Source organism: Hevea brasiliensis, chromosome 6, assembly GCF_030052815.1.
Source record: "Hevea brasiliensis isolate MT/VB/25A 57/8 chromosome 6, ASM3005281v1, whole genome shotgun sequence".
Taxonomy (NCBI): Eukaryota; Viridiplantae; Streptophyta; class Magnoliopsida; order Malpighiales; family Euphorbiaceae; genus Hevea; species Hevea brasiliensis.
The window spans coordinates 40,194,113-40,206,183 of NC_079498.1; positions in this window are offsets into that span (position 1 = coordinate 40,194,113).

The window sequence follows — 12,071 nt, forward strand, 5'->3', positions numbered from 1 at the left end:
CATAAGTATACTTCTCCTAAATAAATATAATTTTTATATGGGAAAAAGTCAAATATGTTCCTAAACTTTGAGACATGGGTCAAATAAACCCAATTTTAAGTTTCCATTAAGATTAGCCCATAACTTCCATTTTAAAGCTAAAATAAGCTGTCTACTGTTTAAAGTTAAATGTTTGAAAGAGACGCACATCAGAAATAATAAAACAAAGATGCTAAGCTTTAAATTTAAAGAATATTATATTAAAAAATTAGGTAAATAAAATGTTTCTCCAGCATACAAAAGTCTTAAAGGAAGAAAGTTGAGGTTTTTTCATTTCAAGAGAGGGAATATTGATTTAGGAAATTGCTTCTTCTACAAGTTCGAGCAATTACCATTCCTCAATATCCAGGCACCCTTCAAAGCTATATGGTTCTAATTATGATTATGAGGGTGATGTGAAGATACATGTGTGTGGTAGAAAGGCTCTAAGGTTGCATGGACCAATTAAAATGCGGGCAGGAGGTTTTTATGCTTGCAGTTGAGCAAAGTGTTTAATTTTAGTGTTTTTTCATTGCTCTCTTAATTTGTTGATATGAAGTCATTTGGCTACAAAGACTAAAAGGGAAATAAAAGAAGAAATGGTATCAAAGATGGTTAGAGTTTGTTAGGGCTGTTCTGTTTAGTTAGTTTCATTCAGTTTCAGTTGTTGTAACTGTTTTGCTAGCTAAAATATAAAAGGGAACCTCTAAATGTAAACCAACTGTGAAGAATAATGAATAAGATTAATCTCCCTTTTGTCTCAATCTAAACTCTTTCTCTGGTCTCTCTCTATGATTGTTCTTCCGTATTTCTTCCTTTATAGTTTAATCTTTCTTTTAGTTTGCATCATTTATATGCTAACCTATATTATTGTGATTTTGAATGTAAACAATACTAGTGATTTTTCCTTATGGCATGATGGGGAATTTAGAGGATGGCCAAAAACTATAATAAGTGAGTAAAGGAACCAGATTCGTGGGACATAGAATATGGTTTACAAATTGAAAGAGGAATTATGTTAATTTGAAAGATGAGAATGAAGAGCTAAAGGGTTGATGGGTGAGAGGAGCAATATATTTAGGGTCTCAAATTCTGAACTTGGAATTCGATCTAGTTGAGTTGAAAAGGGATTTGGTGATTAGAGTTCAAGACATTTAGACGTTTAAGAAAGAGGTGTTTCAATTAAAATCTATACTGATTGTAACTTGGGTTATTATTATTGTTGTGTTGGTGGGAAAGCTATTTATTGAAAATAGAGGAAAGGTCATGTATATGCCCTCATTACAGTAGTTTGGTGGATTGCTATAGTTTGGTCTTAAAGTGAGGTATTTTTGTTATTGTGATTGTGTGTTTTCGAAGGTGCTGGAATATGCAATAACCCAAGTGGTTTGGGACCTATTTGATGTTGAAGTGAATTGGACCGAATTAGATGAAATGCAGTCTGTTGTATGTATGTGATGTCACACCTTACCCTTCCGTAAGGCATAACATGATCCCTTAGTATACATAATGAATTACTAAACTTCGCCTACTGATAACCCATTAAATACACTGCAAGAGATTTTAAATAATTTCTTATTTCTTTTTAAGGTGGTGAGAACTTTTGACAGATATTAAAATTTTTTTTACCGAAGTTAAATGACATAACAAATATGCAATATCAATAGATTCTATAAAAATTTCGGTTGAGTGCGGTCTGTATTTTGAACAAAACAGTTCTTTAAAAACCTGTAAAAAGCACTTCCAATATGTTTGTTTCAATTCCCAACTCCAATAATAGTTCAACTCAAATCAATTTTCACAACCCAATTCAACTCAATTTCAGCAATTTCAACAAAAATAAAATACAACTAACTAAGTAATTTAAAAGCTAAAACAAGATAATTATAATACAACATTGATAGGCCAAAATATAATTTATAACTTATTTGTACAACTTAAGTTTACAACTACTCAAGACCAAGTGCAATATATATATACAGTTCACATACATTACAATAAAATTACAAGGAAGTGGTATACTCAATATATCTGGCAAAATCCCAAAAGTGTAGTACAAGCAGCCTACTCTGCTGCTTTATCTGTCTGTCTACCTGCGACAACAATGAAAAAGTTATCACTGAGCCAATGTCTCAGTGGTGCACAACATTAAGAAAATACAATTTAAAACTATAAACCATAAATCACATAAACTGTGGATACTTAAAATTATAGTTAATTTCAAAAGACAGAGAATGTCATAAAGAATTAAATTTCATTTCACAATGTCTCAATAAATACCTATAAATCACACACACAGCTTAATCATGATTCCAAAGTCCAATTCATTCCAAAAGCCAATGGCTAATGAGGAATAACATAGCTAGCTAACAATTATATGAGTACTCATCCTATTCGTCCTCAACTGGCACACACCTCAACACTTCAGCCAGAGAGGGAATTCAAAGCCAATTCGTCCCACTAGACAAGCTAGCGAGGAATTCAATCAAATATACATGATAGCTGTGGTTTCAAACCATTTGCAATATTTTTCAAGCAATAAGTATCCATCAAAGTTCATTCAAACAAAATTTTTCACAATTTAAGCAATAACATACAATTGTCATAATTTATTTCAAGTGAAATTTCAAAAGAAATAACTGTTGTGCACAAACCTTTGATGAGTAGCCTCTTGGCCTTAACTCAGTGGTTCTTTTCCCTTTCCTGAGTCTTTGCTAACTGAAACACACAATATAAAGTGTTTCAATATTCATTTAAATTGTTTCTAATAATAAGGTTTAATAATTAAATTTTATTAATGCTATTCTTTCATTAGTCAACCTATAATGTTGACCTTTGATGCACTCTAAGTGAGTCAATTTTAATGTTTCCAATTTATCACATTTTATAGTCTCTAAGTGTTGGTATATGTTACCAATTTCATTTTAAAGCTTATTGCATTTTATTGCCATTTTCCAGATTTTATATGCTAGATTGCTCTAGCTAAATGTCTTTGTTTACCTTGGTTTTTAGGTTCTAGTTAAAAGAGCAAAATTGTAGATTTATGTCTTAGTGACATTTTGACACTAATTTCATGTCATTTGGAGTTTTTTGAACCAAGTTATGGTCATTTTACTATTGCTGGTCAAATTGCCTTTTTATTGTGAACTTAGGTCATTTTAGGTCATTTCCAATTCTGGCAGGTTTTATACCCAAACTTGTGCAAGCATTTTGACTTACTTATGGTCATTTCTGGGTTTGGTGGTCTTAACCAAAATTGTAGCCCTATGTCTAAGCTTTCCAACGATATAAATTTTAGGTCATTTGGACCTGTGTACAAGGAGTTATGGTCATTTTCGTAAATATTGTTCAATTGGTCAAATTTCAGGGTTGCAATGTTACCAATCCGGATTAGGTCAGTTTTCATGTCACTTTTCGAACATAATTTAGGTTTGCTTTCTTCATGAAAGTTGGCTTATTTTGTGTCTAATTTTGCCTTCAATTGGACTCATACCAATTGGGATAACACATTTAGGGTTATAAGCTCAATTGCATACTGCCCTTTACATTTCTCTCAAACACCAATCCAAATGCACATTCAACTTATTCTAGCTTACCTTCCATACCTAATTCTGACTTTGTACATTACCATATTCATTAATCACTTTACATTATAGTCACTTTGGGCAGTATATAACCAATTGACAATACACCAATTACACTTCCAATTCACAAAATCCAATTCTAACAATATATACACATAATCACTCCTAAGCATTACATATAAATTCACTACTAAATTACATACACACTTAGCAATCTTTAAGATCACAACTCATCAAATAACCTCATGAATTCAAGCATTCATCAAGAAGTCTCAAGGCTGCCGAATTGCTCCAAAATGCAAAAGTTTCTAATAATTTCTTCAACTCTAATTTCAAATGCACAATCATCACATACACATGGAAATAACTTACTAGCACATTAAATCACCTTAATCAACATTAATTCCCAACAAATATATGTAAGAATAATTCATTAACCATGAGATTCTATGACTGTCGAAAATAGTACCCTTTAAAAACTCATCAAAACCTCAAAATTTCTTCATCAATTTACTTATCTCAACATGGATATCAAGTTTACTTAAGAAAGGAAGAAGAAATGGATACTTACCTCTTATGAGCTTCCTCAAAACTCCACCAAAACTCTTCTTTCTTGTTCCCAATATGTACCCAAGATGTATAGACCAACTTTAGTGAAGACTCTTGCAAGAAATTGTTGCTTGATCATAGAAGCATGGAGCTCAAATGTGGGACAACAATGGAGGATAATGGGAGAGGTTTCAATTCGGTTTAGTGAAGAAAGAAGAAGAAGAAGAGAAAATGAGATAGTGGACTTGTCCACATATGTTTACGTATTCTCCCTTAGTGCCCCACTAACATTTAATTAACATTAAAATATCCATATAATTAAACATTAATTATCTTAAGTTTTATCCCTTAATTCCTTTTATTTATTCTATATATTTGACTTCTAATTTTTATGGCATTTCAAAATTTAACACTACTAATTTTTCATTGATATTTAGGTTAAAAGTCAACTCTAGGTGTAACACCCTCCCGGTAACTACTCCGTACATCCTGCTGTTCCGGTGACCAGTGTCGGTCCGGACAGCTAGAATGTCCGAAAAAATATTTAAACTAAAGTGAGGGACCATAATTAACTCAAATATTAATAAGAAAAATTTGGTAAAAATTTTAGAAATAAAATACAACCAAGTTAAACGAGCCGGTGCCCTAGCGATGGGTAACCAGAGGGAAGTTGCGGTTCTCGCAACGAGGAGCCCTAGATCCGGGGGAAAAATTATAAAATAATTTATGGGACTCCAGAGAAGGGTTATTGAGGTTCCCATGGCATTAGAATGCCAAGAAAATACCTAGAAAAAATTTTCAATTGGTACAGACAATTTTGACCCGTTAAGCCAAACGGAGGGCATTTTGGTCCAGTTGAGTAAATAATTAATATGGCATAAAATATGAATAAACATTACTAAAAATTAAAGTGAAAATGAGTAGAGAAGAAGAGAAAAGAAAAATGAGAATAAATGTCAATTTTGACATCATATGATGTCATCTAAGAGTTTCCCACCAATCACATTTAACCAACCATTTACTTAACTAATAAAAGAGACAAACAAAGACTAAAAAAATTAAAAAGCAAACAGCCATTACCCTCCTCCCCAAACCAGCCGAAACCCATGGTTTGCCCTAACCCTCCATTAACACACCATCAAGCTCCATTTCCTCTTCATTTCACCCTAAAACCCTAGAGACCTTTCACTAAAATTTGTCCTTGCATCTTGCAAAACCTTTTGGCAGCCAAGAAGAAGAAAGAAAGTGAAGTTTGGGGCTTGGAAAAATCTGCCTACAAGAGGTTAGTGCATATTTATACATAAACCTCTTTTAATCCATGATAGTGACTTGAAATAGGTGAGATTTTGTAACTTAAATGAATAAAAGTTGAGTGTATGCACCCCATGGATTTCGGCTGCCCTAAAGAAGGAATAGAATTGGGTGTTTTTGATTGACTTGGAATGAACTACAAATCAAGTTTAAAGTATATAAACAAAAGGATATTGATTTAGTTAGTTAACTAGGGTAGTTTGTACAAAACTATGAATTTGAGCTAGGGTTTAGGAGAGAAAATTTGACTTGGCTTATGAAATTGTTAAAGAACACTCTAATGGCCAATTAGTGACCATTTGAGGTAAATTGACCATAAATTGGACTAAAATATAGCATGGCAAAGTGAATGAGTATGCTGCCCAATGAGGGCAGCAGGGTGACTGAGATTTCAATCCACTTGGACTGCCATATCTTTGGCTGTGTTGGTCCAATTGGTGTTTTGCCAATTGGAAATGAAACTAGGCTTATAATGGCACATTTTTGCTAAAGAAACCATGCCCAAAAGACCAAAGCAAGAGGACCAAAAGTTGGCCCCAATCTGGATACCCTGCAACAGCACCTGCAGAAATGATCAAATGAACAGTAATTGTTCATTTGGCCATAACTTACTGTAGATATGGTCAATTGACCTGAAATTTTTACAACAATAATTTGAGACATAGACAAACAACTTTCATGAAGGAACTTACCCCAAATTATGGCCAGAACCCATCCTACAAAGTGATTTCAGTCACTGTTCATGTTACTGTAGATATGGTCAATTCTGCAGATTGACAATCCGGCCAGCTATGGTTTTTGGGCCATATCTGGAGCTACAAAACTCCAAATGGAGTGATTCAAAAAACGAAATTCAACTAGACAAAATAAGGAACAACTTTCATGTTTTCCATTTCTTCAAATTCCCACTGCAACAGTGCTTAATGGAACAGTAAACTTATGCTACAAAAACTGAAATTTTCTGCCCTCTTGGTTTTAAGTTAGAAATGGTAATGGTGACCAATTCTAACAAGTTTTAAACGTGAAATGTGGTATGTTGGGAGTGCCAAAGTCAATGTACATATTGTCTATCCAAAAGTCAATATTTTTGTTGACCAATGAGGTGAATAGTAACACCAAAACTTGAAATTCACAAATTGAAGAATTTCAAAGTTTCAAATGCCCTAGTATACCTAACAAGATTGGTTTGGATAGTTTGGCATGCCAATAGGGTTTAGTTAGCGATCGCACATGGCGGTTGCCATTCTGTGATTTTATGGCTTTTAGCCATTCGACCTTGTATTGAGCTTGGCCTTGTGCACGATGTTATCACGGCTTGTTAGCCGCTTTGTTGCACACCGGGAGATGCATATGTGACCGATGGTGTGACGGCCCGAGGTACTTGATACCCAGTGCCAGTTTACCGGTTATCCAGTCCAGTCATCTAGTGTAGGTTACTTGGGCAACCAAATGAATGAAAGTGGACAAAGATAATGAAATAATGGATACACCAATACCAAACAAAGAAATCATACACATTCTATACATACTTATTTTCTGCTATTTTCTTTTATTATACTATTGCACCACTAAGCATTATTGCTTAGCGCGTTGCTTTTGCCATGCGTAGGTACTGGAGATACAGATCGTGAGCCCGTGAGACCGCAGATCGGGTGAGTCTGTCAAGCGAGTTCGCATGCAGTGTCCGTGTCACCTCAACTTCTGCAGTGCATTGGTAGGACACTAGGTGTCATTTTGATATTTTATAGCTAATTTTTACTTTCTCATATGTATTTGAACTTATGTAATGTATTCTGATGTTCATGTAAATAATGAAAGTTATGGCTATGAATGCAAAATTTGAGCATTTATTTATTGTTTGTATATGAGTATTATGAGAAATGGATGTTTGAGAAATGAAAAAGTTATTGAGAACTGAAATTGAGAAATGTTGTGGATATCTTGATATTGAGATTTTGTTGATGAATTGAAGTTGGGATTGTTTGGAAATTATTTGGAAGTGTTTTTAACAGGTTCCGAAGAACTGTTTTCTCCATTTTTAGCCGGTACTCTGCCGGATTTTCTTTAAAATTTTCGGAACCTCAAATAAATTATGATTTCAACAAATGACTTAAATGAGTTATCTTTCACAAAATATATTCAAAAGCATGATATAAATTAATTAAGGTATATTAGAGTGTGCCAGTACACCGTGTGGCATTACTTACTCGGGTATACTGTACACGGGTAAGGGGTGTCACATTTAGTGGTATCAGAGCACGGTTTAGGCGTTTCTGGGCCTAGATTGAGTCCATACCATGCATTGCATTTGTAAGAGTTGAGGTGACACTAATGCAGATCTGTTTGTCTTTGTTAAATAGGATATGGACCCTTCATCTCAAAGAGCAGTCGAGGAGGAAGTGGAGAGTCATGCTCCACCTGCAGCAGCTGAGACTGGGGGTAGGGGAGAACCTACTCCACCAGCTCAAGCAGAGCCTGCTCAGCCTCCACAGGCCATGTTCCAACAAATGGCTGACTTCTTTAGACAAATGGCCGGAGTAATGCTAGCACCAGCACCACCACCACCAGCTCCACAGCAGAAATCACACCTAGAAAGGCTAAGAAAGTTTGGAGCAGTGGACTTTTTCGGTAAGAGAGAAAATGACTCTGTTGCAGCCGAGAATTGGTTGAACAGAACGGGCAGAGTTCTAAAACAACTCCACTGCACCCCAGAGCAAAACCTAGAGGCTGCCATATCCCTGTTGCAAGATGATGCCTACGAATGGTGGGATACTGTGTCCAGTGAAGTGCAGCCAGAAGCTATAACTTGGGACTTCTTTCTCTCAGAATTCAAGAAGAAATATGTGGGTACTGTATACCTGGAAGAGAGAAGAAGAGAGTTTATTAACCTGAGGCAGAGACAGCTGTCACTGACCGAGTATGAAAAGGAATTTGTCCGATTAAGTCGCTATGGAAGGGAGATAGTCCCTAATGAAGCTGAAAGGTGTAAGAGATTTGAAGAGGGACTAAATGACAACATAAAGATCCAGCTCACTGCCTTGGGAATCACAGAATTTAGCAAGTTAGTGGAAGCTGCAATAAGGGTTGAAAAAGTAAGAATAAGTGAGCAGACCAGAAGGGAGAGACAGCAGAAGAGGGGACCGGGTCAGTCTAGCTCATCTCCTGCACCTGGGAAGAAGTTCAGAGGTCCATCTGCACAGAGTTCGGGTCAGCTACAAGGTCCGGGTCACCTCGGGGGCCAGTGCCACGATTCACCCCTAGGAGAGGTCACCCACACCATTTGTGGCGACTCCAGGGATGGGGTTCAGGGGACCAGCCCCAACATCTTCTGCATGTCCACACTGTCTGAAATGGCACAAGGGGGAATGTTGGAGAGTAACTGGTGCCTGTTTAAGATGTGGGTCGACAGAGCACCAGCTGAGGAACTGCCCACGTAGAACTACTACAGCTGCTCCAACACAAGCGCATGCACTGTTCTGCACTACGCAGAGGTAGAAAATCTGCAAGTCCGAGGTCAGTAGGATCATCACAGAGGCTCGCATCCGAGCCACAGAGAGGCCTCGACAGCGGACCACCCGTAAATTATGCCCTGAGAGCTCAGGAGGAGCAAGATGCCCCGGACGTCATCAGGGGTACGTTCTCCCTCTACAATACACCTGTGCATGCATTGGTGGATCCAGGATCCACCCATTCATATATCTGCATCAACTTACCCGTAGAAAGGGGGATACTAGTAGGGGAGAGTGACCAAGACATTCTGGTCACTAATCCATTGGGCCACAATGTAGTGGTGAACAAAGTATACAAGGGTTGCCCGTTAAGGATTCAGGGGTATGAATTCTTGGTAGACCTGATTGAGTCGCCCTTCCACGAGTTTGACGTGATTTTGGGAATGGACTGGTTGTCACATCATCAGGCAATGGTTGATTGCAAATTGAAGAGAATTTCTCTGAAAACTTCTGAGGGTAATGAGATCACTATTGTGGGTGAAAGGACAGATTTCCTATCCAATGTTATCTCAGCCACAGTTGCAAGAAGAATGATGAGAAAAGGCTGTGAAGCCTACCTAGCACATGTGGTGGATACTAGGCAGGCTAAGCCAAACCTAAGTGATATACCCACAGTAAGAGACTTCCCAGAGGTATTCCCTGAAGAATTGCCTGGTTTGCCACCAGAAAGGGAAGTCGAGTTTGCTATTGAGACACTGCCGGGTACAACACCCATTTCCATTGCTCCTTATAGGATGGCACCCACTGAATTGAGGGAGTTGAAAACTCAGTTGCAAGAGTTGCTTGATAAGGGATTCATACGCCCCAGTGTGTCACCATGGGGAGCTCCAGTGCTGTTTGTGAAAAAGAAGGATGGGACTTTGAGGCTTTGTATTGATTACCGGCAGTTGAATAAAGTGACTGTGAAGAACAAATATCCATTGCCTAGAATTGATGATCTGTTTGATCAGTTGAAGGGAGCAGGAGTATTTTCTAAGATTGATATCAGATCAGGGTATCATCAGTTGAGGGTGAAGGATGTAGATGTGCCCAAAACTGCATTCAGAACCCGATATGGGCATTATGAGTTTCTGGTGATGCCCTTTGGCCTAACGAATGCACCAGCAGCATTCATGGACCTTATGAACCGTATCTTCCATCCATACCTAGATCGGTTCGTAGTGGTCTTTATTGATGATATTTTGGTGTATTCCAAGACCAGTGAAGAGCATGATGAACATTTGAGGATTGTTCTGCAAACCCTGAGAGAAAAGAAGCTGTATGGTAAGTTGTCCAAGTGTGATTTTTGGTTGAATGAGATTGCATTCCTTGGACACATAGTGTCAGCTGATGGGATTAGGGTGGATCCCAAGAAAATAGAAGCAGGGATGGAATGGAAGCCTCCCAGGAATACAACTAAGGTCAGAAGCTTCTTGGGGCTAGCTGGATATTACAGGAGATTTATGAAGGGATTTTCCTTAATAGCTGCTCCAATGACCAAGTTGTTACACAAGAATGTCAGATTTGACTGGAATGACAAGTGTCAGACCAGTTTTGAGAAGTTGAAGGCTATGTTGACAGAGGCACCAGTGTTAACATAGCCAGTGTCAGGAAAAGACTTCGTGGTCTACAGTGATGCCTCTCATAATGGGCTAGGGTGTGTATTGATGCAAGAGGGAAAGGTGGTCGCTTATGCTTCCAGGCAGCTAAGGCCACATGAACAGAATTACCCTACCTATGATCTAGAGCTTGCAGCAATTATCTTCGCACTGAAGATATGGAGGCATTACTTGTATGGTGAAAAGTGCTACATTTACACAGACCACAAAAGCCTGAAATATTTGCCAACTCAGAGGGAGCTCAACCTTAGACAGAGGTGATGGATTGAGTTCCTGAAGGATTATGATTGTGTGATTGACTACCATCCTGGGAAGGCAAATGTAGTTGCTGATGCTTTGAGCAGAAAGTCCATCACAGCTTTGAGATCATTGAATGCCCGTCTATCTTTGATTCGAGATGGAGCTATTTTGGCTGAATTGCAAGCGAGGCCAAACCTGCTACAGCAGATTTTAGATGGGCAAAAAGTAGATGAAAAGTTACTGGCTATTATGATCAAAATCTCAGAGGGAAAAGCAACTGACTATGAGGTGAAAGCAGATGGGTGTTTGTATTACAAAGGAAGGCTGTGTGTACCAGATAATGGGGAATTGAAGGCCAGTATTCTAAAAGAGGCACACACCAGTGTATATGCTATGCACCCAGGAAGTACAAAAATGTATCATGATCTGAAGCTTCAGTATTGGTGGCCTGGTATGAAGAGAGACATAGCTGACTATGTGACTAAATGCTTGACATGTCATCAAGTCAAGGCAGAAACATCAAGTTCCATCAGGTTTGCTACAGCCTATACGCATACCTGAATGGAAATGGGATCGGGTCACCATGAATTTTGTAAGTGGTCTACCTCTCACCCAGAAGAAACATGATGCAGTATGGGTGATAGTGGATAGATTGACAAAGTCAGCACACTTTCTGCCAGTTAGGACTGACTACTCACTGGAGAAGTTAGCAGAATTGTATATCAGTAAGATAGTTAGACTGCATGGAATTCCACTTTCATCATATCTGATCGGGACCCAAGGTTTACATCGAGATTTTGGAAGAAGTTGCATGAATCCTTGGGTACACAACTCCACTTTAGCACAGCATTCCATCCTCAGACGGATGGGCAATCCGAAAGAGTAATCCAGGTAAACAATTGAAACCAATGAAATTGATACAAATATTGAACTGAAATGATAATAATAACATGAAATATATGTCAGGTCCTTGAGGATATGCTGAGGAGTTGTGTCATTGAGTTTGATGGAAGTTGGGATAGATACCTCCCACTGGCAGAATTTGCATACAACAATAGCTACCAAGCCAGTATCCAAATGGCCCCATATGAAGCACTGTATGGGAGAAAATGTAGAACTCCAGGCCGGATCGAATTGGGCGAAGACAAATGGTAGGGCTGACACAGTGAAACAGATCGAGGAGAAAGTGAAACTAATCAAAGCCAATCAAGGTTGCCTCGCATGCATGTAAATCTTATGCCGACCTGAAGAGAAAAGAAATA